The 22,144-nt window shown below is 42.2% G+C and overlaps 1 protein-coding gene across 9 annotated transcripts in view; it reads right to left on the bottom strand.

The window, feature by feature from the left end:
- The window catches only part of Chd6 (chromodomain helicase DNA binding protein 6), a 162,763-nt gene extending 141,264 nt beyond the window's left edge, over positions 1-21,499 (bottom strand). For 6 of the 9 annotated variants that reach the window (XM_085832592.1, XM_085832616.1, XM_085832609.1 and 3 more), the window contains exon 1: positions 21,417-21,499. The gene's annotated coding sequence lies outside the window, so the exon portion shown is untranslated. Of the gene's footprint in view, positions 1-14,466; positions 14,600-21,416 lie in introns of all 9 variants that reach the window. The other 3 variants (XM_085832597.1, XM_085832599.1, XM_029474374.2) reach the window with 3 other exon arrangements.
- Between the last annotated feature and the right edge of the window lie 645 nt (positions 21,500-22,144).

The following is a 22,144-nucleotide window of genomic DNA, read 5'->3' as shown; positions in this document are numbered from 1 at the left end:
TATCTTATCCACCACAGCAGTAAATCAAATGTACAGGCCTAAAATCAAGCAGTAAACTACGCCAAAAGAATGTAAGAATAGAATTTGATCTACTATATCACACCCACCACTTTTCAAAGCTAGCCAGGTTTAATCCCTGTTCCTTGTAACCGAAAGACTCAAACTACATTGTAGTGATTAAGACTCCCTGAACTAACTCCTACTTCCTGATATGATATTGTTTGGACTCTTATCTATCTTTCTCCCCTGAAAATACAGGATATGAGCTATAAATTATCAATGTAAAAAGTAAAACAAACAAAATAACAAAAACTAACACAAAAAACCTTATAATTAAAATGGTGGTAGGGGGATAAACCAAGCAAGGATTTCCACCAGAAAGCTGCTCTGAACACTGCCAGGAGAGTCATCAGTCTCCTGTGCTGTAATGATTCGGAGGACACCGAAGTTCAATGCTGTTGAGAACATAAAGCACCTTTATGGTAAAAACAAAAAAGATGACTATTCTGAGTGCGATTCTCTATTTAGGTTTTTTTTTCTTTTTAATTAATTAATTAATTAATTAATTTTATGCGAGTACACCAGAAGAGGGCATCAGATCCCATTACAAATGGTTATGAGCCACCATGTAGTTGCTGGGAATTGAACTCAAAAACCTCTGGAAGAGCAGTTAGTGCCCCCTCTCTCTAGCACCCTCTATTTAGTTTTTAAACAAGAAAAAAAAAAAAAAAAAAAAAAAAGTCATGTACATCCCTCCACACCCAAGAGAAAAAGAGGATAAAGTCAAAGTGAGGCAGAGGGTAGAACAGTAGAACAAAATGCCTGAAAATAAAACTGAACAATCCAGAAAGCTAAGGTAATTTTCCAGGAAGACAAGGAAGTTTACGGTCTTAAACAGAGACTTTTGAGAAAGACATTTTGTTTCTTTAAAGAAAAAGTAATATTCTCAGTACATTTTTGAAGTATGATCTATTCCAAACAACAAGCTTATTCCTTTCTAAAAGAATCAGCAAAGACTCACTGAGCTCTGTTAAAGAAATATCAATCCTCAATAAACTGCCAAACAAATTATAAACACAAAAAATGCATATAAACACAAAGAGAAATTACAATTACTTTGGACTGTTGGTTCAAAGACTTTAAAATACATCTAAACCCAGACTGTCCTGGCAAAAAATCTAATTCAGGGCTAACTAAGCTGTAATTAAGAGAATGCAGAGGCAATGGCACAGCTTGGGCATGAGAGGGTTGCCGCACTAGAACACCTGTGGGCCATCATTTCCCAAGAGTACCCAACCTGAGCCAACACAGCATATTAAGCTCTTGCAGGTTCTCAGAAGCTGCAAAGTTCTAATTCCAAAAGAATTTCCTATCAGTGCCTGTGGGTAAACAAAAACGATTATTGCTCCTGCTTGGGCACCTAAAGCCTCTCTCCTGTTACCAGGGAACTCAGGGAGTTACAAACAACTCAAGTAGAGTCCCTTTATCTTCAATGGGAACAACTTTAAGAAGTGACTATGTACAAGTCTTGCATATCCTTATTTCCTTTACTAAAAAAGCCTTGCCTTAGAGGTAGCAGAAATCCCCTTACTCCTAAACCTCTCTTTGTGGCAACGAAAACTCAAAAATCAAAATGACTTAGAATCCTATAGAAATGCTTTCTTACTCCAAGGAGTATGTGGGCTGAGATGATCTGCTTTAACTGTGTATTCAATGTCTTCATGAGGAGAATGCCAGACTGTGTAACACTGCCCAAAAGGGTTTCAATGGTGAAAGAAGGGGGTACAATGTGCTGGCTCAAACAGACTGATAGTGAAGTTAGGAAATTACCTCACTCGTGGTGCCCACCAGCCTTTATGCTTCTCTTCTCAGGTATTGAGGGTTTGTGTGGATCGTCCTGAGCCACTAGGAACTCTGAGATGACGGTTAAGAGTGGGACCAGAATCACCGCCCAGGTGCACACAGACTGGCCACAACACTGCTCTCTTCTTGCCTCTCCTTTAGCCTCCAACAGTCTGTCTCCTCATGGCAGGTTCTGAAAGATTATGGGTCTGATCCCCAAAATACCTAAGTTGAAATCTTAGGCCCCAGAACTTCATTGTGTGACAGGTCAGTATTAAAGAGACAATGCTAAATGTCAAATCCATTCATGTTAAAATGGATCCATCCAAATCCAATCTAATCCTTATAAAAAGATGACAGGTTCTCAACAGACATGAACAAGGAAAAGACCATGAGAAGACAAACAAAAACAGCTCTCACTCAAGCTGAGACTTCCTAAGAAAGCCACCCTGCCAACACACACCTTGATCTCAGACATCAAAGCAATCAGAAGTATGAGATACCCAGCCTGTGGCATTTTGTTATAGCATCCTTGGCAAAGTGATGCAATGAAGAATGTATTTGGTATAAAATCCAGTTGATAAGAGAAGAAATGCTAACATATCCAACCTTAGAGGATTTTTAAAGCATTAATGGAACATCAAGACATCTCCATTTTTGGAGGGAAAAAATGTTCACAGCCTAGCCTTATCTTGTCCACCACAACAGCACTTCCAGAACCCCATCCTTTGCTCCAGTGACAACCCATATTAACATCCATTCTTTGCTTCTCCACTGTGTTATTTCAGGGCCATTGGTTTGTTTTGGTTTGGTTTGGTTTTTGGTTTTTTGGGGTTTTTTTTTGTTGTTGTTGTTGTTGTTTTTCAAGACAGGGCTTCTCTGTATAGCCCTGGCTGTCCTGGAACTCACTTTGTAGACCAGGCTGGCCTCAAACTCAGAAATCCACCTGCCTCTGCCTCCCGAGTGCTAGGATTAAAGGCGTGTGCCACCACACCCGGCTTTCAGGGCCATATTTGAGGCTGCTTATGCTCCAGTGTAAGCAAAGGACAAACTTAAATACTAATGCTTTCTTCAAAAATTCTTCCTAATGTGACATTTCTGGCATTCTTATAATTCAACTCAATCCAAAATTGAATCACTTACTCTAGGTCCCTGGACACCTCACTGCTTCACAGATTCTACACACACACACACACACACACACACACACACACACTCTTCTCCAGAAAGTCTTCTGAAAACCATTTTTATGACTGAAAGTTGATCAACAATTCATTGCTGTAACTGTTTGTAGAATGACATCTCTCTCCTCAGTTACACTACTACTGAGACATATGATTTAAGCATTTCAAAGCACTAGGGGGCGATATGGAACTTTAACAAATGTAAGTAAGCACTGGCTACGCCAAATATAGAGGTACACACCTTTAATCCCAGTATGTAGTAGGTTAGACAGTGAATTCAAGGCCAGACTGGAAACACTGAAAAAAGACTCAAAAAAAAAAAAAAAAAAAAAAGGCAAAACAAACAAAATCCCAACAACATCAAGGTGGCATCAAGATCAGGTGGATACCTACAATTTGTTCCATGGAGGTTGGAACAGAAGTGATTCCATTTTGGCTAGAATGTAGCTCAATCATTTTAAAAGAATACTGAAAAGAAAGGTCATTCCTAGCATCAGCATCCAGTTGCAAAGTCCTAATTCCAAGTGGTATCTATGTATGGTTCTCTAGGAAAATGCAGGAAAACCCAGTGAGGGTCAAGCAGGAGCAACTGTGACAGTCAAGGCTCACGACAGCTGCTTTTGTGGTAACTGTGGCCATAAAAAACAAGCTGTTACCTCCTGGTGTCTGAGCTCCTTCACTGAGAAAATGGAGGCAGAAACAAAACCTGTACTCTAACATGCTTAGTGCTGGTATCCTCAAGCTCTTGGAAAAAAAAATGTTTGCTCTTCATCTTACGACTCTGGGACGTGCCTGCCTTTCTGGCACTGGGGCCAGACCTAGCCCGTCTTTCTACAACTGGACTTCTTGTTGCACAACCGAGTTCTCCTGGCATGCTCTAGGGAAGGTTTTTTTTTTCCCTCCCAATAAAACACCTCTTCTATGGACCCACTTTTTTCCATTCTCTTAAATGAAAACATTATTATTTTTCTTATATCATTTCCTCAGTGTCCTCTCTCTTGTCAACAGAACAAGGACAATGTAAAGTTGTAATAATGATGGCAAAATCAGCCTAATATACAAGTCCTGTGATGGCCAATCTTGACTGCCAGCTTGACTGGTGATTGGTGCAGTACATTCTCTGTGTCTCTATAAGGAGTCTCTTGTGATGAGAAGACTCCATGAAGGCTCTGATATAACTACTGGATTAATCCCTTGATGGATTTGTAAACCAGTGGCATTACTGCCAGTTGATAAAAAGTAGAAGATATGACACAGTGAAAAGGAAGCAGGTCACAAGGGATGTGTCCCTGTGTGCTCCCAACCTCTCAAACTGTAAGCTAAGAAAATCGCTCATGTCTCCCCTACCTGCTGCTTTTAGAAAGGAAAGGATGTGCTGCTGGCACTGAAGCTACAGAACAAAAGCCCCCTTCACCCAAGCACTAGTGCCTGCCAACTGGAGCAGCTTTATAAGGGGGTCTTTAAAAACAAAACACAACAAAATAAAATTCTATAGGGCCGGGAGATGCTCTAGTCAAGGACCTGAGTTTGGATCCCCAATACCCATGTAAAAAGTTGGGCATGGCAGCATCTGCCTATAATCCTAGCACTGGGGAGCAAAAACAGGAAGAGCCCGGGGCTGTTCTGGTCAGTTAGTCTAGCTGAGCCAGTGAGTGCCAGGTTCAATGAGAGACCTTGTCTCAAACATAAGGTAGAGGTATTGAGGAAACAGGCAACAGCGATCTCTGGCCTCGATATGCACATGGAAACACAAGCGAAAGCTCTCTCGAACTCTCCTTTGTCATGAGTTCCCATACTACACAGCACATAAAAAGTGAAAGTGCCAGTTTATTCAAACTGAAGGTGTGTGCTGAAACTTTTGACCACTGACAATACTAAGAACAGTGGTTCAAGGTCAGGTTCCTGCCCTCCCTTCCCTTCTGGTAAAGACAAATGATCTGTAGAGCAGCTATGCCTGCCCGATAGTATTCTTGCTGATAGTTTTCATACTCTAGATTGGACCATAATCAGCATTTAAGTTAAAACCTGTATACAATTTGTAAGTGAGTTTTATACTATGCATACTTTAATAAAACTACTTTCAAAAGCTGGAGAACATATAGCCCAGAATGTATCCTACAAATCGGGGGAATAAACAGTATCAATCTTTGCATTGGGTGGTGAGATGACTTAGAATTCAAAACATTTGCCACATAAGTCTGACTTTCAGAACTCATATAAAATGGAGGAGACAGGCATCCACAAGGCTGTCCTCTAAGCTCTACACATTGGCCATGGCATGTGCTCTTCCCCCACAATACAAGCTTTAAAAGAAACATGGTGGGTGTAACAGTGTATTTATTGATGTAAGTGTGGTCAATAGGTTACAAGCCTTAGAGCTTCAGTGGTCAGATGTAAAGAGCTTCTAAGTGGTGGAAAAGACAGCAAACTCTCTGGTCAGTTCAATGTGCAGCTTTTCATATGACTCCAGCTTAAATTTAAGCCGACACTCTGCCTGGGGCAACAGAGAGGGAAACACCAGTTCCTGAGGGTGAAAATATCTCATCCATACGTATCAAGGAAAAAACACACAGATATAGTGAATCTATGGCATTACATTTTCAAGAAGGCACTAAAGCCAAAAACATGGTCTAAAAAAGTACCCTGGGAAAGAAAATGAAGAGGGAAAACTTAAATGCCCACAATGTGGAAATGGTAAGGCACTGCCTGCCATGTGTGTGCACACATGTGCGAGTCCATGTGTCTACACGTGTGTACACACACATGTGTGGGTAGACTAGGGGATAGGGGACCAGGAAGGGTAAGGTCTTCAGGTATAGGTCAGGCAGAGGTCTGGACAAATTCCATACTTCACTCCAATCTCAGGTCTAACAGTCTAGCCAGTTTCTAGTTTTTATGGAAAGATGCTGAGCTTGGTTGTGCTTAAGGGACAGGAGAATGGAGCTGCTTTGTATGAATGGAATTAAAGTTTGTATCAGAGAGGAAACCGGAAGTAAAATACAGGCTTACAGCCATTGAGATTTAAAACAAGAAGGAAAAAAGTCTCTTTCACAAGTACAAAACTACGTAATACAAAGGAATATTTAGAACGGATAAAAAAGATAAAAATTTAAAAATAAAAACAGTAAAGCTCCATAAACTATGTATCAAAACCAGGCCATGATAATCAGTGGTCTTCAAGAAGTAGTGGAAAGCTGGGCTGGAGAGATGGCTTAGCAGGTAAGGGCATTTGTTGATCTTGCAGAGGACCCAAGTTCAGTTCCCAGCATTCACATGAGTGCCCACAACCATCTGTAACTCTAGTTCCAGGGATCCAATGTCCTCTTCTGACTTCTGCAGGCACCAGGAGTGCACATAATGTACATACATACATACATACATACATACATACACTCATACACATAAAATAAGTCTTTAAAAAAAAAGGTGGAAAACTTCATTTCTAATGATGACTTAAGAGTCAGCTATGAAAATCTTTTCCCAAAATCTTGATAATACTGCATTTTTTAAAGCTAGGCACACAGGTGATTCAATAGCTTTAATCCTAAACTGGAAAATAACTTAAAACAAAGCCTCTCCCTGTCTCAGGAAGACATGAACAAACAAGTGTGTATGAGATCTAAGTTTCCTTCCACTTGAGAATTTTGTCTCCATCTTCTAAAGTAAATTCTTGGCCTGCAGCAGGGAGTATGGAAAGACAGAAACAAGAAAGGAAGAGGAGAAAGCTAAACCAGACCATTTTCCATGACAAATCTTTGTTTCCACTTCTGAAATCCTAGGATACCAGATTAAACTAATCACTACTGAATGTTAAGGACACATGACACCTTAACACAATGCAAGATACCTAACTGGACCCTAATGGAGGGTGGGAGGAGCTAGAAGGAGACACCATAAAAAACCACCGTGGAGAGAGTTTCAATTGGGACTGGCTATTTGGTAAATGCTGATGTAGCAGCCCTACAGGAGCTTTCTAGGACAGACGGAAAACCTCCAGTGGTGAACTACATGACAGTGTATCCAAGTAACTCATGTGGCAGAACAAAGCAAAGACAAAGACTGCTCACAGAAGCTGCCTCCAGTGGTGAACTACATGACAGTGTATCCAAGTAACTCATGTGGCAGAACGAAGCAAAGACAGAGACTGCTCACAGAAGCTGCCTCCAGTGGTGAACTACATGACAGTGTATCCAAGTAACTCATGTGGCAGAACGAAGCAAAGACAGAGACTGCTCACAGAAGCTGCGGCCCAGACTGAGGTGTATTTTCCACCTCAAAAGATCCAGATTAAAAGTGGGTCTCACTTCAAATGATTTAATTAAGGAAAAAAAAATCCTTCACAGATATATCCAGCCTGTTGGCTTTTAGTTAACTCCAGATGCAGTTAAATTGACAACCAAGAATAGCCATGACAAGTACTATTTTGAATATTTTGTATCTTTAAAACAAAAAAGGGGCATAGAAATGCCTTCAAGTATAAACATGTTTTTAATTCTCCATGCTCCAATTCTGCGCTAGAATGAAGAAGACAAATCTGGCCCAAAGTGCTTCATTTAACTACTACCCACATCACAATTTATGTGGCAAAGAGAATGTTTTACATGTAAAAGCCAAGGCGGCATCTATAGCATATTCACAAACCCCTCGGAAGAAGACAGCTATCAGAGTCGAGGCCTTGTTTGGTAACCATACTGACCACAGGCTGGACAGCTTTTCTGTATCTTAAAGAGAGCATCAGCACTGTGGGTTTTATACAAATGCTATAACCTAAGCGAACTTTCCTCTGAGGTAGGACATCTAACCCAAACCATTTGAGACTACAGCTGCATATGACTTTAACCGGCTGACCCTTCCCCTTCAAATTTCCAAGTGCTGGAATTACACGGTTGTGCCACCACACATAGTTAACTGGTCCAACTTAACTTTAATCAGAGCTACAAGACAATAAAACTAACCAAGAGCTTTCATTTCCACCTACTCTCACCCCACAGGCAATCCTACTTAACAATAAAAAGGAGAAATAACTAAGATTGTTCTACCTATTCAAATAGGAGTATTTGAACAACAAAAAAATTAACTTTAATCAATACAAGCATTTGAGGAAAAAAAAAAACCCACTACATACTCATCTCTATGAAAAATAAACTTTGTGCCCATGGGGGCCCCAATTGTTAGAGAAGTCAAGAACACAGAAAATAAAAGAATAATGGTTGGCTCTGTCTCCTCCTGTGTGGCTCCTGGCCTAGGCCAATTCTGATTCATTATTTTATTGGCAGGATACTTGAAATCCGTATTCTCAAATTCCAGTGTTCACTGGCATTGCCTAGGTTACAAAAAAAATCTACAAGTTGGGTCCCTCTACCACCTAGTGTGATTTGATTCTATGCACCTGAACACTTGCATTTTTAAAAGCTCTTCAATGATCCTCAAGTGCACCAGTTTGAGCACCACATACTACCCAAGCATGCAGCGCGCCACTGGTTAATGCCTCCGAATTCTCCCTGCTATGATCTTTCAACACCTCAACTTCCTGTACCTCCCACCTCCATCCTCCACAGCTCCCCCACAATGTTCCAGCCACAACTCACAATGCACTTTTAGGTCAGGATTTCCCTAAATGAAAGAAAGGTTCTTCAAACTCACAGATGCTGATCCCGAGTACCCCCAAGAACCGATTTAAGAGTCTCTGCCTTGCAGAAGCCTTAACTCAGGCCAGGTTAAGGCCATGCACTGATGGCTACTCACTCTCATTTTAGTCAAACCTTGAACAGAACATTACCTTTCTGCTTCCTCTAGCATACTACGCATTCCATAAGGACAGAGAGACCATGTGTACGTATCTTCAAATCCTGAGGGCTCAGATTAAAAACAAAAAACAACTAACTGTTTACTAAATAAGTGAGTAGCACTATGAGGAAAGACAGGCAGTTCAATGTGAAGTCCCAACATAGTCAACCAGGCCAAATATTTCTATAGAAGTGTTGGTGAGAGAGGCTGCTCTTCAGGCAGATATAGGGAGGGAAATATGGAAATGAACCATTGAGATTTTTCTCAAGTTTCAAGAGAAAGAAAATATCCAGACAAGCTGAAAAAACAAGGAATGGAACTACATGTGTGGGAAACCCTGCCCATGCCTCACCCTGGGAAACGGCTGCTGGTCAAGGACACCATGGGTCCCTTCAAAGTTTTAAAAGAATTTTCAGAAATGCATTATGCTTTTCAGTTGACTAAATGTTTCCTGCCTCCTACGTGCTCAGATACTCTCTAGGACGTAATGTGGGAAGAGCAGGCGCTCTGTTTTGTCTGCTGCTGCACTGCAGGCCTGCACATCCGGCACATGGGTATTCAGTGCACCTTGACTGACTAGGTGGTGGATACACTGACGACAGTACTAGGCCCTCTAATCCTTATCTTCCTCCTGCAGCAGACAGACAAGCAAGAACTAGAAAGAAACATTGAGATCAATATAAGAGAGAGAGAGAGAGAGAAACCCACTGGGCAGAAAAAGACTAGACCTCCTCCTCCACCTGGGCTACATACATGTAACAAGAGCATGGACATGAAAAGGGGGATGAGGTTCGTTGACATTTTTTTTTAAACATGCTTTTAGCTCATTAGCCTACTCTTGTTCTCAGGAGGGTTTTCCTATTCTTTTTTTCCCCCCGAGACAGGGTTTCTCTGTGTAGCCCTGGCTGTCCTGGAACTCACTTTGTAGACCAGGCTGGCCTCAAACTCAGAAATCCACCTGCCTCTGCCTCCCGAGTGCTAGGATTAAAGGTGTGCGCCACCACCACCTGGTTGGATTTTCTATTCTTAACACACCATCTGTATTTATATTTCTAAGCATATGTCCCTGATGCAGTTCACTGTCTTAGGTCACAGAGCCTGGAAACTCCAGTGGGTGCCCTAGGACTCAGGTCTGTACCTCTGACATTGCTGCCTCCTCACCAGTCTCCATATATCCAAATCCTGCATGCCTGCCTGCCCAGTCCCACTCAGTGTCCTGACAACCTCTCCAACTCTCCTTTGTACTCCCTGAGCTCCCAGAGCCCCTGTCTTATGATACTTTCCACAAGTAATGCTGTAGCACAACAATTACCTATATACAGGTGTTTGTGGGCATATTATGTCCCTATGATATATATTTACCCGATGAACCTTGAGACCAAATTCTAAGATCCCCCCATTCCAGCATAAAAAGCTTTGCAGAGTATCATCAGAAATTCCTGCTTAAAAGGGTGGTAGGGACGCTTAAATAAAAAGCAGTATTAAAGCTTTAACTAGAAAGATTACCAGTGATTTTTCCCTGAATCTTTATAATATCCAATACATAACATGATTTCAATGGCAGGTACTGCTCCCAGGCTCTTCAAACCAATTAACTCACATGCTTTTCAAACCCACCATAGGACACAGACATTACTTCCACTTTAGATGGGAAAAGTGAAGCAGAGGGAGGATCACACAGGAAGTGAGTGGCAGAGCCTATAATCTATGGGCTTGCTGTAGACACCATACCACCACCCTGTACAGGCTTTCTGACTATGGGGAGCTATCCTATCCATAAAGTCAATGGCCTTCTGAAACTCCCAAAATACTAGAGATTGGAGGACACACAATTGACACAGGGCTGTCTATCATGTTAGAAAAGACAAAGTTTCAGAAGGAAACAAAAAAAGGTAACAGATTACAAGAGGGTGGGGGGCTTTACAGCACCACACTGGGCAGGCTGAATCTAGTAGGAGATAATCCTGAACTTTAACTTTAGTTGAGGCAGGGCTTATGTTTCATACGTAATAATGGGCATCAAGATGCTGGAGCACAGAAGCGTGGAATACTGCAGCATCTAAGAATGCAGGGTTCGAAAGTTAAATCACTGGTTGCCCATGTTTCTTAAAGAGAAGATAGAATAAAAACCTACCAAAATAGTACAGTCTCAGTGATAACGTCTTTAACATTTTATTTTAAATAGTATTTTTAAATGTTGGAGAGGGTATGAGGAGAGAGGAATCTTTACTCTCTGTTGGTAGGAGTTCAAATTAATACAGCAAGGACGGAAATCAGTGTAGAGGTTCCTCAAACAATTTAAAATAGGACTACCATATGATCCAACGATACCATTCCTAAATATATACCCAAAGTAGTCCATAGCCTACCAGAGAGACTTTGTGCACCCATGTTTATGGCTGCTATGTTCACAACAGCAAGGAAATAGAACCAGCCTAAATGTCTAACAACAGATGAATGAATAATAAAAATATGGTACATATACACAATAGTCTATTACTCATCTGTAAAGAAATATGAAATCATGAAACTTGCAAGAATATGGATAGATCTGTAAAGTATAATATTTAGTGAGGTGTCCTGAATTGAGAAAAACAAAAATGTATGCTGTCCCTCGTATGCAGATCTTAGCCTATAATGTATATATGTACGTATATAAACAGGAATACATGTGGACAAAGTCTAAAAAAATCTAAGGAGAACAAGAGGGGATAATATTAGACAGTAAGAAGGGGAGACAAAAGGACACATGGTACGTGAAAGATGAAAATAACGGGCAATATCAGGCAATGGGGGAAATGGAAGTAGAATAACATTTGTTTAAAAACCTCAGTGGTATCTAATAGATAATGCTGATTTAAAATTTTCAGAAAACGTAAATGTTATGTAGCTCACAGATCTATTCCTTTCAAGCCACTCCTCATCCCCACATTTCCCCTCTTTTTTTATTAATATATTTTATGTGTATGGGTGTTTTGCATGCATGTATGCCTGTGCACCAAATGAACATCTAGTGACCACACAGGCCAAGAAGTGGTGTCAGATACCCTGGGACTGGAGTTACAGATGATTGTGAGCTACTACATGGGAACTGAGAATAGAACCCACACCCTCTGGAAGAGCAGCAAGGGCTCTTAGCTGCTAAACCTTCTCTTTAGCCCCCAACACCCTATTAAAAAAAATTCCTATGTGAGTTTTCAGGACCCTGAACCTACAAAGGCTAAGGAGGCAGAACTGTACTGTAAAATGAGAATCTAAAACTTCACAGATCAATACTAAGGACTCAAAAATACTAATATGCCTAGGATCCCATGTCACTACTCATAAGATAATGAGGTTAGATTATACATTCTCAGAAATACTTTGCAACTCTACGGCACTCTGAAAACTGAGAAAGCAACTTTCTTTACTTTGTGAGAAATCCAGTTATGCTGCCAATGTCTACAATATCTGATACACTTAAACTGTAAGCTAGAAATAACTGTCATAACCACACTAATAAAGGCAGCAACAAAGCTTAGTTTAATACGAACATCAGGGAAGAGCCCTGCTGGTTTGAAACACTGCACACAGATACAGAGCAGGTAAGAGTGGAGAGTGTACCTGTGTACAGCTCACGTAAGTGGTCGTGTAGCAGCACCATGTCAACATGGGAACATATGTGAGGCAGAGGCAGCAGTGTGGGAACAAGCCTGAAGCAAGGAAAACTACAAACATTCAAAGCACAGGATCTGCCAATCCCATCCATTCTTCAAGACCTTATAGTGGGCTAGGGTGCAGCTGCTCAGCTGGTAGAGTGCTTACCTAACATGCAAGAAAGTCCCAAGAAAGTCCAATCCTCAGCACTGCCTAAACCAAGCACGTTTGCACCAACATGTAATTTCAGCTCTTCGAAGGTAAAAGCAAGGGGGAGGTCATACTCCACTCAACTCAGCAAGTTTGGGGCCAATATGGAATCTCTGAAGCCTTGCCAGAAGCAGGAGAGGAAGAGGGAGAGGGAGAGGGAGAGGAGGGCAAGAGAGAGCCACATAATTTCAATATACATGCAGATGTCTAGATTTTTGCATTCTTTAGGGAGAAAAGTTACCCAAAAGCAAGCAAGGCACAGTGGCACACACTTGATATAGCATCAAGTAGAGAATGGCAGAGATATACAGAGAGATTGTCTTTAAAAAATTAATGCAAATAAACAAAAATAAGTCGAAACAGCATTTTCAAAACATCAAATCCCCAAATCAGTATTAGTCAAGTTCTCATATCATTTTCAGTTAAACACTCTTCCCTACCATGTATCACAGCTCACTGGGCCCTTAGCATATAACCTGACACTCAAAAGAATGACAATGGGACAAGTGACTTGATATAGCCAGGACAGACACTGCTGTGTTACACACAGTGCTCTCTAGCTTCTGACAGCTCGTGCTCTCGTTCGTTCTCTCTCTCTCTCTCTCTCTCTCTCTCTCTCTCTCTCTCTCTCTCCCCACCCCAGCCTCCCTCTCTAAGAAGCATTAACTAAATAATTCCAACAATTCCCTGTCTGTGAACTAGAAATCTAATAAATATGTTTAATAACATTGATGTTTGATTAGACCTATTTATTATAACTAGATAACATTTTTAAAAGATGACTCAACATGTGGATCTTCACAGTCAAATGTGAGTTTTATGTAGTCAAATTTCTATTTTCTTTCCAATCACAAAATAATTTGCAATTCTTCTGGGGACACTGATCAATACACTGGAATCAATGCTATCCTTGAGTTTCTTAAGTTTAAATTTTGATGTACAAGCACTCGACACAGAGAGAGACATATATATTCCTGAATGAGTAAAAGAAATCTTTTTTTTTTTACCAAATTACTTTTTAAAACATGATGCAAAGGGGACAGAGAAAAACAGTCTTTCAAAGGATAATATTATTAAAGATGGTATTCTTTATGAACTGCAAAACCATCCTAGTTCTTAGCTGATACCTGAAACAGAAACCCTACATACGACCTAATGAGATGGGAACCATCATAACCAGCACTGGAGAGCTACAATACTGCACTCAAAAGCTGTCTGCCTTTAAATCTTTAATAAGAAAACACTTCAGAAGCTGTGCTGAGAGAGTATGCATAGCAGTCAGACAGGAAGGTAAGAGCCTTGCTGGCATACCTACCAGCTACCTTGCTGCTTTTAATTCCTTGTGAAACACATCTAAATTTATTTCTGATCCTATGATTTTCTGAACTTTCAAATCAACTTTCACATAAAAATTGGCAAATATAAATGGGTAAATCGTGTCAGTTTTAAGCGTATGACTTGCTTACCCTCATTTCAGGCTAAAGGATAGTCTTGTCTCTTATTTGCCTTTCCAGCAAAATTTAAAAAAAAAAAAAAAAGTATGTTGTACTTTTACTACAGCAGGTGTGTCTGTGCCACAAAAACTAAGATTCTAAAGTTGTGCTATTCTATATGAGTGGCACTGGCCACTGAAACTCCAATTAATATTAATATTAAAACTCAAAGTTCCCTTCAGCCACATTTGAAGGGTTTAAAGGTGACACATGGCTAGCAAGGGACCAAGTTTTACTAGGCTTATTTAGAATAATTTCTTAAATGTTAATCTTCATAAAAATCTCCGATAGATTCGTGGTTCTCCACTACGTACCTGACTGGACTTACATTTCTGACAAGCTTCGAAGTAGTGATGAAGTAGCTCATCACCGGGCACAAGTGCTCTCTGCCAGTGAAAGGCCCATTTTCATTTCTGTTCTTTTCCAATCAGTCATAAGCTAATAATTCTATAAAATATCAGAAAAATAGATTGCTGGGGGGAAAAGCCACATTAAACAGGACAATATAAGTGTTTATTAGATATATTATTATTTTATTATTAGATATAAGGTAAAATAAAAAAATTAAAAGTAAAGCAACCTTTCTACAGAACTACACAAAGGTGTCTGCATGCTTACTGCATGCGCTGTACACAACTCAACACAAAGACCTAGAGTTCAGATCTTCACAAGTCTGGGAACCATTTTAAGATATCTGATCTGTAAAGAATGATTTTATACTTTTACAATCATCTTTCTGGAGTTTGCCATTAATCTTTCATAACCTCTACAAGTTTCTCAATGTATTTTTACAATTTAAGGCAAAACTATTAATTCCATTAAGTAAAATTCCCTTAAATTCTTAACATGGAATCTTACCAAGTTGGCTTTAAAGACAATCTAGTGATGACAGGGTCAGGATGGGGACTGTCCCTGCAGATCACATGTGCTACCCCAGATGGTGGCATTGCTTTGGGAGAAAGAGGCACCTTTAGAGAATGGAGCCTAGCTGGAGGTAGCAGGCAGCCCTCTTGTGGGCCTACTGGGTTCTCTCTGATTCCTGACTAATGCCAACATGATCAGCCCCCACATTCCTGCCGCCACAACCACAACATGGCCACAAACCTTCATCAACATGCCTTCCCCTGAACACTGAGCAAGAATAAATCCCTCCTCCCTAATTCCTGTCAGGTATTCTGTCACAGCATCAAAAAGTAACCAATACAGATGTATATATAGTGTGATATGTATTTATAGTGTAATCTAATCCTGTCATATGACCAGCAATGATGAAAGCCAAATGTTTTCAAGGAACCTAACAGTTGAATTTAGACTGCTAACACTGTGAGAATTGTTAAGCTAAAATACACAAGCAATAATCAAGTGTCTGTTAAATTACATAAATTTTTTTCAGTAAATAAAACGTATGATCTGGACCTAGCATTTCAGAAAATCTTTCAAAGAACTTTTGAGAACACTATTTTTTCTTGAACCCAAAGCAAACAGACCAGGCACACTTTTTTTTTTTTTTACTATGAACACTCAGGGAACAAACCAAATAGAGTCCCCTTATAGCAATGGCTCTCGCCCTTCCTAATGCTGTGACCCTTTAATACAGTCCCTTATGTTGTGATGACCCCCAACCTCAAAATTATCTTCATTACTACTTCCTAACTGTAATTTTGCTACTGTTATGAACTGTAATATAAATATCTGTTTTCTGATGGTCTTGGGCAACCCCCTGTGAAAGAGTTGTTTAACCCACAGGTTGAGAACTGCCTTAGAGGAATCAGTGACCTTTACTAAACCATCTAATCTACAGGTCATGAAAAACGGGCTGATTCTTCTCTTCAATTGGTATTCCAGTCCAATAAGTAGGTTCCATAAGGAAACCTGTAAGAATCCTGCGGTCAGTGATTTGCTACAACTGCTCTTTTGATTCTTACTGCGCTAGATATCTAGTTCATCAATTTGTTTCTATTTAAGGAAATCGCACAGCGAGACCCAAGAACCTTAAAACAAGATACTTTCCTACAGTAACAGCTGATTTTATGGACTCTGACACATATGCACGTTCTCTGTAAAACAGTACACTCAAGTAGAAACCTTTTTAGAAAATGCCACTTAATGTTCATATTAGTTGTAAGACACTACCTAAGTCTTGAGACTTGAAGAAAGAGGCATTTTGGTTAATTATAGTAAGAACTGTTGGCTTGTTCCTTCCTTAAGTGTATGTGAGTAAAGACAGCACCTAAACTGTTTACTCTGGGTTTAGGAAAAAGGAAATCCTAATATACAGAATGAAGCAATAACAATATTAATAAGGAAGAAAAGAAATGCCATGCATTCTTGCCATAGCCATCCTGCTAGCCCCATCTGCAGAGGCAGATGGCAGGCACTGAGAAGCCCAGAACCCTCTAAGCTGTCTTACAACTGCCCCCACTTCCAACCTTAGAGCCTACAAAGTAGTAGGATGGGCAAGAAACAACTTCCAGAGGAGCACAGGAGGAAAGAAGTCTGGAGGTGACCCCAGGGACGCTGCCGAGGGACCTCCCCAGCAGAGGCTGGGGCTGCACACACAGGACAGTTATTTTGAAATGACTTAAACCAATGAATCTAAATTTAACTTTTTAGTATGTGGATAGAAACGGGGTGAGGGGAATAGTATGAGAACCACAAATGACAATAGATTTGCATACTATTCTGTAGCCTTCAAAGACAAACTAATGACAGGATGAGAAGTAGCAACCAAACTAGAAAAGTACTGAATGTCCTACCTAGATCTCTTCTCCACTGAAAGCCAGGCCTTTCACATAAACAAATGTGGAAGTCAAGAGAGAGGGGAGAGGGCATGGTAGTATGCGCCTTTAATCCTAGCACTTGGGAGGCAGAAATAGATGGATCTGTCCGTGAGTTGGAGGCCAGCCTGGTCTACATAGTGGGCTCCAGGCCAACCAGGACTACACAGTGAGAGAGACCCCGTCTCAAAAATAAATAAAAATAAAAGGAAAAACAAACAAATATATATATATATCTCCAAATAAAATAACATGTTCACATAGCATACAACAAAATCCAAAATATATCAAAAGTTTAACTGTTTTGTAAAAATTTTATCTATAAAACTATATGGATGAATACTCCCTATAAGAACCCTATAGAACACATACAAAAAAGAAAATATCCCTTCAGACAGTTAGAAAACTCCAGTGCATACTCATCACTCTCATTTACGTTTGGAAATGCACCCTGAAAAGATTCTAATATTCTATTTCCTAATTCTCCTGAAATTTCCAAATACTGTCCTAAATTCTAAAATAAAGGATAACCACACCATGAACAATCATGGCTTTTGCCTTGTAAAACACTTGAGAGCTTGAGAGATTGCTCGGTGGGTAAGAGTACTTGTCACTCTTGGAGAGGACCTGGACTCAATTCCCAAAGGGCGCAAAGATGGCTTGAAACTATCTGTAACCCCTGAGTACTCACAGAGTACACATTCATACACATAATTTTTTTTTTTTTTTTTTTTTTTTTTTTTGGTTTTTCGAGACAGGGTTTCTCTGTGTAGCCCTGGCTGTCCTGGCACTCACTTTGTAGACCAGGCTGGCCTCGAACTCAGAAATCCGCCTCCCAAGTGCTGGGGTTAAAGGCGTGTGCCACCACTGCCCAGCCATAAAATATTTTTTAATTAAGTCATTCATGATTACAGAGGGGAAAAAAGTTCAAAGTTAAAAAAAAAAACAAAAAACAAAAAAGCTTCCAAAAAGAAGTTTAAATCATGTCATATGTGTCTTATATATTCTAAAGGTCCCAGAGTAGAGTAAGAATGGTAAAGGACATAAAGAGCACTGAGGGCACACAAACTCTATCACAAGCTATAGAAACCGACAAACAAGAGGTACTACAAAGCGTTTTTCTCTGGATTTTATCCAAACAATTGAGTTCAGGATGGGAACAGCAATGGACATTTTAAAATAACTCTATTTTACTACCTTCAGGACTTTTATGGAAGTAGCAGAATTTCTCATGAGAGTATCAACGCCTCCACAACACAAACAAAAGAAAAGAACATTCTGGCAGGGGAAGTGACTCCATTCTCCCTCTGCATGCCATGATTGCTGTGCACCAGACTCTTCTGAAGTGCACCTCGGGCTGGGAAGGAGGGCAAGCCGTGCCCTCACTGTATGTCCCCCTTTCGGAGATAGATTCTTGAAATGGAAAAGCAAGCCTGGATGCAGGCTTAAAAAGGTATGGTTGTTGACCTCGCACCATACGACTAAAACAAGACGCTACACTCAAGCTTCTGAAGTCATCTTTGATCCAAAGGAATTACTCTGGATCTGGGTTCAAATTCTACCCATAGTTGGTGGCCTTGAACATACTTCATCCCAGTGAGCTGCAGCCCAGCTTCATGAAATGGTTAGAAAGCAAAGGCATTTACACCCATGGCCCCTGTCCCCAGCTGAGTGCTAGATGCACACCGGATATCTATCCAATCAGTGCTGGTTCTCTGCTGCTTGTCTCAAGTGTTTCACATTCCACTGCAAACAAAATATTCCTTAAGGAACAGACACCAAACCCTAACTATTACTTTATGTATTTTGGAGTCCGAAGTATAATAATCTGGTATAGGAAGATGCAGGCAACCCCAGGAAATCCACTGTAGCTTTTTACTTGAACTAAATCACAGCTTTTATGAGGGATGGAAGTAGAAGAAACAGAAGTATTTATTAAGAACCAAACTATTGCAGGCTTTGCAATAAGCAGTACAACCACTGGGGAAAATGGCCTAAAGAAAGCAGTTTCTTCATTGGATGTGGACACTGTCTCTGTCCTGTAGCAAAGGTATTTTTGCAGGGAGACTCTGAATCCAGCAACCTATGCAAAGGGCACATGTAGACCCACTGGTCTTTCCCAACAGACTTCCCACCTAAGTTGGAGGGCACAGGCAATGACAGGACAGTCTGAGGTACAAAGCTCCATGGTTTTAACACAAGAGAAAATGATCTCAAACTCGGTTGGGATTAAGCCATGCTTCCAAGAAAACCAAAATTTTTTTTGAAATTTAAACCAAAGAATCTTCAAAATATAGTGGTCTCAGGACATACTGTTTCTGATTAACCTGCAATATCCCGCTGGCAAAAAAAAAAAAAAAAATAGCACTTCAAACTACTTACTATAAGCAGAGATTCCCAAACAACAGAGTGAGGGTAGGGATATGTACAGGTTAGCTTTTTGTGTGTGCTTGGGTAAGTGTGCCTGTGCACATGGAGGCCAAATGTCAAATGTTTCTTCCTCAATCTTACTACCACATTTTTTTGAGACAAGGTCTCTCACTTTAGAGTTTGCCAATTCAGCTAGGTTGGCTGGCTGGCCCCCAAGCCCCAGAGATGACAGGAGTTAGCCATAATGCCTGATTTTTTTTATGTGGATGCTAGGGATACAAACTTGAGTCTTAATGCTAGCATGGCAAACACTTTACCACAACAGGCCATCTTCCTAGTCTTTGAGTTAGTTTAAATACAAAAACATTAATAATCCATCTATGAAATCTTGGGACAGAAGGAACTCCAAATTAAGTCACAGCACTTCCCAGGCCCTTGGTGAAAGGGATGGATGCACCCCTTATGTGAAACCACCTGCCCTGGTTGGCATAAACCATGCTACATGACAACTCATGCCTAATCATTTTATCATACACACATCTCAAATCCTTCTGTTGCCAGAGAACCACAAAGTTCACAAAAACTCTCTCAGAGGCTGCCAACCTGATCTTCCAACTTGGCTTTCAACTGAACTACTGTGCTACCCACAGTGAAAGAGACAGACCCACTCACTCCCTTACAATAAGTCAAGCACTCACAGCTCTGGAAGAAAGCATGGTGTCTGTCCAGACTTTTCCAAAAGCACTATAAGCAGATGCCCATGGAGTATGCCAATAGGAGGGCCTACTGGCATGGTATTCTTATATACCATTTGGGAAATAATCAAATCCTAGGCAAAATATTTCAGACACTCTTGAAAACTGTCAATATTTAAAATATCTATTTTCTCTGTTCATGGATCTGTTACAGCAGAAATGAACAGTTTCTTGAGGGGTGGCAAAAAAGGCACAAACAGCCCCGGAGAAGGATGCTCCGGGATGCCAGAGACTCGCTAGAAACCTTGGCCAGATTACTAATGGTCTATAAAGCCTAATTTGGAGAACACGGGCCTACGAGCTCAAAATTGAATTATACTGCCTTATTAGATCCCACACTCGTGAAACCACAGTCATATTAGTCATAACTGAAACTAGGAATACTCTATGTACACAAATATAAAGTGCATGCTTATGCATTTTTAATTGGATCAAATAAAACTGAAGCTGCAAACAAACTCACATTTCAATTATCTCACTAGTGTGGGGATTTCCTAATAACCTCGTTTTAAAACCTAAGGAGCTGCCAACCCCTCTCCACATCTAACAGGCATGGTCCCTGGAAATTTTAGGAAGGACATTCCTCCGTTACTTCTCAACAGAGAAGAAAAATAAATACCCTGAAGGGAACAGATTTTTTTTTTCCATATTCCCTCTCTCTCTTTAATTTCTTTGCAAGCTCTAACATGCAATCTAATAACGCACCAAACTTGGCAGCGGGGTAGCTTGGTGGCTTGGAGTCTTGAGGGCTCAAATTTTCGGGGGCGAGTGCGCGCTAGTGCGTGAGGAGCGGGCCGGAGGGGCGCGCGACCCGGGGACGCGCCGGGGCCCCCGCCCCCTCCCGGAGCAGCAGCCTGGCACCGGCCCACCCTCCTCCACCCCTGCAAACAGACGCAGGACGCGGAGCGGAGCAACTTCTCCGCGGGGGCGGTAGCGGCTGGCGGGCGCGGGGGTGGCCCTCACGCGCCGTGGGCCGCCGGGGTCCCCTGGGAAGCCTTGGCAGGCCCCGCCCCGCCGCAAAGGCCCGCGCTTGGGGTCTGAAGCGGGACCCCAAGCCTGGGCGCGTGGCCCCGCAGTGGCGCTCTCCCAAGGACGGCGGGCGGGTGGCCGGAGCGCGCGGCAGCCCGGAGGGGCGGACGCCAAACCCCTCGCCTCAGGCCTCGGGGCCCTCGGCCTGGCCGTACGCCCGCGGCCGCGCTCGGACCCCTGCCCGGCCGGGCCTCGCGCCGCCGCGGCCCCTCAGCCCCGCTCCATTCATAGGGCAGCCCCATCCCAGCCAGCGGGGCGGAGACAGGGTCCCTGCGGGCAAGCCCAGCCTGTCGGGGCCAGGCAGGAAAATAAAAAGTTAAGAGAAGAACTTACCTAAAATGGCTCCTGCAGCAGCCAAAATACAAACAGCTATTATTTGGTGAAGTTTAGCTCAGACACCCTGCAAGGACACCCTAACCCAGCTTGGGCCCGCCTCCCCTACCGCGCTATTGGGTTTCGCCTGCCCAAAACACAGGTTCATTGGTCGTGTGGGCTGCCGATCAGACTGAAGCCCGTTTCAAGCTTGCTTGCAGGAGCGAGTGATGGGCTCGCTCCATTGTGCTCGTATTTGCATGGATGTGATCGCAGCGGTGATTGGTCGATGTCGGAGCTGCTCCGCCTCCCAGCCTAGATCTCCCCGCCTTGCAGACAGCGCAGCTCCCGGCCCGCCCCCCCCCCCCCCGGAATGAAGCGGCCCGGCCGCGGGGGCGGGGCGGGGCTGGGGTCCCGCAGGCGGAGGGGGCGGGGCGGGGTGCTGCGCTCTGTTTTGCAAGCAGGGGGCGAGGACATGGGCGCTGGCCTGGGGCTGGGGCTCAACCTGCAGGTGGAGGTCTCGCAGGTAGTGGGCAAGCAAGCTGGAAAACCCGGGATTGGCTCTCCGAAGGTGGGAGAAGATGTACTGGGGTCCCACGATGTGAGCGTCCCGCCGGCGCCCAGATCCTGCAACGCGCACTCGAGGAGAGGTGAAGGTCCCAACGGACAGGAAAAAGAAGATGCTGAGAGGCCCAGGGAAGCGAGGAGCCGGGTCGTCAGTCTCCAGCTGCTTATACTGCAGATCCGCC

Source organism: Mus caroli, unplaced genomic scaffold (assembly GCF_978045245.1).
Source record: "Mus caroli unplaced genomic scaffold, Mus_caroli_1 scaffold_2, whole genome shotgun sequence".
Lineage (NCBI taxonomy): Eukaryota > Metazoa > Chordata > Mammalia > Rodentia > Muridae > Mus > Mus caroli.
The sequence above is the reverse complement of the archived record's forward strand: the minus strand, read 5'-3'. Positions and strand labels throughout refer to the sequence as shown.